Source organism: Manis javanica, chromosome 7 (genome assembly GCF_040802235.1).
Source record: "Manis javanica isolate MJ-LG chromosome 7, MJ_LKY, whole genome shotgun sequence".
NCBI lineage: Eukaryota > Metazoa > Chordata > Mammalia > Pholidota > Manidae > Manis > Manis javanica.
Genome location: NC_133162.1, coordinates 13,469,107 through 13,473,731, shown reverse-complemented (window position 1 = coordinate 13,473,731; position 4,625 = coordinate 13,469,107).

Here is a 4,625-nt window from a genome sequence, read left to right as displayed (position 1 = left end):
TGTTCTTTTGTCTTCATAGCCATTTTTTTCAATGGAATGTTTTGTTAAGGTGATTAAAATCCAAAATTCAGAGTTGGTCTGGAGAACCACAAATAACTGCTGTGTTTTGTTATATATTATGTGGCATTTGAGCTTAGGAATATTGTGTACTTGATACTGGCATCATGGCCATTCCTGGCATAACTGATGTCATTTGACCACCTAAGGCCAGACTTCCAGGTCCAAAAGGACCCCCTCCAGTGCACACTCATGGCAGATACCAATCCTTTGCCAAGTTTTCCATCGTCTTTAAGTTCTATGTCTGATCCTAATCAGACATCTCAGGAGAGTTGACACATAAGGAGATGAGGACTGGGCAGATCTGATGCTTCCTAACTGACCTCCCTGTTCCCAATGGGGCTCCCCCAGATCCCTCTGCAGACTTCTCTGCAGACCTCTCTGCAGCCTCTGCGATCTTTCTAAATCACAGATCAAAGATCCTCCCAATGGTCCTCAGGACAGAATCCACATTGCTTAGTGAGCCTTGCAAGGCCCCTAAAGGCTTGGTAGGACTCTAGCATCATCTCCAACCACATTTCATCTGGAACTCTACATAATGGCACTGTTCCCACCAAAGGCCTTGATCTCTGATGCTGCCGGACCTTTGCACAAACTCTTCTTCTCCCTCAGATGTTCCTTTGCTTGTCTTTCTCTCTAACTCCTACTGGTTCTTAAATCTCTGTAGACATCACTTCTTTCAGGAAGTCTTTGTTCACTTCTGTTACACATACCGCTTAAAATTGGATTCGAAGCTACCCCACTACATTCCTGCTGCTCCCAGGACTTCCTCCATCTTAGCACTGATCTCTCCATATTGCAGCTGCTTGTTTACTTGTCTGTATATCCTGTTTGTAAATTATTTCAGGGGTTTGCATGTTACATGTGGCTGCTACTACATGTAGCAGTAGTAGTAGTAGCAGAAGAAATAAATATTTTCTGGATGACCATCTACCTGATGGAAAGAATGAATGATTCCACTGGAGTCAGATATTTTACATTAGACTATGTCCAATCATTAATATCCTAAAAGACAAAGGGACATCTTTGCTAAGTCTGAAAGGTTGTGTGGGGATTTGTCAAGAAGACATGGTGGAAAGAGCACTTCAGAGAGAGATGGGACAGAGTCACAGAGGCAAGAAAATGCTTCTCACTCCATGTTTCCCCAAAGTATATGCAGGTTGATCAACACATGAAGATTTGTTCTAAGGATGATCAATCTATATTAATCAGGGTGCTTTCACCTGCATGAACCAGAAGCTCTAATTCGGACTGGCTTAAACAACACAGAAATATATTGGCTCACATGATTGGAAAGTCCAGAAGTGGGAGAAGCTTCAGGTTATTGATCCAGAAACTCAATGGCTTCTTCAAGAGCCACTTTCTTTCTGTTCGCATGTTCTGTTGTATGATGACGGTTTTATACCAAGGCTGGGTTCCCTTCCTGTTGTGCCTGTTTACCACAACTGGGACTAGAGACCTCCTCTTTCACATCAAAGAAAGTACATCTCCCTTCCTATCTTTCCAAAGAACATCCCTGAGATTCCCTCTGATTGGCCTGTGGCATGGGAAGTGGAATGTGCTGATTGGCTGAAGCCAGTAAGGGCGCACTCCTGGATAAAGCAGGAGGCCAGCACCCACAGCGTCCTGTGGAGCAGGAATGAGTATCCGTACGAGCAGGAGGAGTCAAGGATGACTTCTGGAGCTCTGGCCAGAGCAACAGAAAGGATGCAGACCCACTGACTGGGATGGGGAATGCTGTGGGAGGAGCAGGCTTGTTTCTATTATGCCATATTTGAGATACCAGACGTCAAACTGGTGATATCAAGTAGGCAGTAGGACATATGAGCACAGAGTTCAGGGTAGAGGTCTTGGATAAACATGTAAACTTTGACGTCCTCAATGTATAGATGGTATTTTCTAAAACCCTATATTTCTCTGTAAATAGATTAGCACAATGCTTAATGCATATTAAGTGCTTAATAAATGTTTACAAATAAATTACTATGAATACCTCATGGAACTTTCTTATAGCATCCTAATAATCATGAATAGTGAATGATAAAAATATGAGTATGAGGATTATCTGCAAATTTACTCAAGTAATAAGAAGGATCAAAGAGGTTTATAAGAATTTGGTCTTTAAAAATGCATCTGTTAAAAACCTTTTTGTTAAAACGGCATCCATTTTCATGGGCAGTTTGCAGGTTGCTTTAATAGTTTTAAATGAATTATTTACTTAAATTACCTATTTCTCACAGTAGATTTTTACGAAATATTCTTATTTCTAGAACCCTAAATCAAATGTTTTCTTCCCTTAAGACAGGAGCTCTATTCAGTTTGAAAGGATAGGCCAGTCCAAACATAAGTGATCTGCTTTCCACATGTGATTTTTTTTGCTGAACTTCATTCCTTTTTTCTGAGTCTGGATGTTAAGAGCTCACTGCGTTCGACTCTGTGACAGCCTGCTCCTCTGAAAGGGACTTTCAGGAAGCGACTGCCTGCCTCTCATGTTTTCATTTTTGTTTTTCCTAACACATGCATTTTGCTTATAGTGTGCCATCACTCTTCTAAGAACTTTCTACATAGTTACACATTTGATTCTGACAATACTCTATAAAATAGGGGCCTTGCCATCCCCATCTTCAGGAGAAGCAGCTGAAGTGCAGAGAACTTTCCCAAGGTCCCAGGTTATTTGCTGGTCATTCTAGGTTTTCCCAAGGACATCTGGAGGTGAAATTTTCCATGTGTCCCTTTTGGTCCTGGGCTCCTCAGTGGCCTTTGGCCAACCCCACCGTTCCTCTTCTGGGATGCTAGGATTCATCCCTATTTTGTGTAATAGCTGCTGAAGTTCAAGGCTCTGCAAAGGTATTTCTTCTCCCAAATCCTCCTATCACTCATGTGCATGTGCACACATGTGCACACACACACACACATGCACACACACATTATAGCCAAAGGAAAGCTGGCAGAAATATAAAAAGCTAACTTCACAAAGGGTAACAAGTAAAAAATTAACATGTTTTTGCCCACTGTTTACATAGTTGTAAAACTCCGCTGCCTTGCACTTCCAAAAACACCTTGAAACTAATGTATGGTACAATGATAAGTATTTACAAGAACGTTCAATGCAAATAATAGTGTGAATGTTTGCCTAAATGGTGACAGACTGGGAGGATGCTATGTAGTGGGTAAATTACCAGGTACCTGGTGTCTGGTACGGGACGTCACTTCTTAAACCTTAAACCTTAAATGTTGAGCAGACCCAACTTGTCGCACTGTACACAATAGTGCTGCCTCAAGGGCTCAGAGAGTTGTCAGAATTTCCTGCCTCATGGCAGCTGCAGCTCTGACCTTCTGCTCTTCCAGGACCCTCACTGGGGAGCACCTCCTAAGGCTGTTGTATTCTCTCTGCTCTCATCTTGATTTTCCCCTCCCCTAATTTATACAGGCCACTTAAGTGGTGGTAAATTCTGGAAGGTTTGGAGAGATGGAAGCAGGTTACTTCTGAAGCAGTATGAGTGATCTGCCCCTGGGAACCTCTCACTGGTCCCTTTTCTGCAGACCCCATGTCCACCCCACTGCTGGGCATGCCCTCTCGACCCCTCCGGACTCTTCAATTTCTGCCCTACTCCCAAACTCCTTATCCTACCTTCTGCAGAGAGTCTTGGCTTTATCTTGATTTCTGGTCTTGGGGACGGCAGAGTTTGGGCCTCATCTCCTCCTGCCAAAGAGGCCCATGGGACATTTTTCTAAACAAAGGCAGTTCCTTTCCTAAAAGAAATAATGATTTCCTACCTCTTCTACTTAAATACCACTTGAATCCAAACTGATTCACTTATCCCTCCTTAAAAGATTCAAAATAATTCTTTTTAGTTTGAGACACAAAGACAACAGCAACAAAAATTACCTTCAGAGAAGGGAATCCACTCTAGGGTATGAATTGCACACATTTACAGCCAAGGGTCACCTCAGCATATGCACACTTGTATGCATGTATCACTCATGTAATAAATAATAATTGGGCCTACTCTAGGCTACTTATGAAGTTTATTACCAACTTCTGGGCTCTAAGATACAGATGAGACTTTAGCCAGAGACAGCTGGACATTGTTTGCAATTCTAAACAGAACTTTTCTTTCTCAACTGCTTGGCCTTGTCTATTTCTATGTCTATGTCAGTTGGGTCCTCTTTAAAGCAGATGACAAGATGGGATCAAATGCACAAAATATTTATTCAGGGAAATGTCTGTGAAGAATAAAAGGGGAGAAAGCAGGAGTAAGTGGTGAGAACCTTTCTTTAGACCATGATGCAGGTCCAACACTCTTGAGAGGAGGAGGGGATGGAAATATTAGGTAGGAAGACTCTCAGACCTCATCAGCAGTCTGACAAAGGTTCGGCCAGATTTGATGGGAAGTCGCCACGTGAGGGTGACCCTTTGCAGGAATCCTACTTCAGGCAGGAGTGGATGGGCTCTGGTACCCACGCCATGCTGTCTCGGCTGGGGGAAGCCAGCAGAAGCGTGGCCTCTGTGTGAGTGCCATGGTGGTTCCAAGGGATGGAAGCTGGGCTGCCAGTCAGCTCTGCTT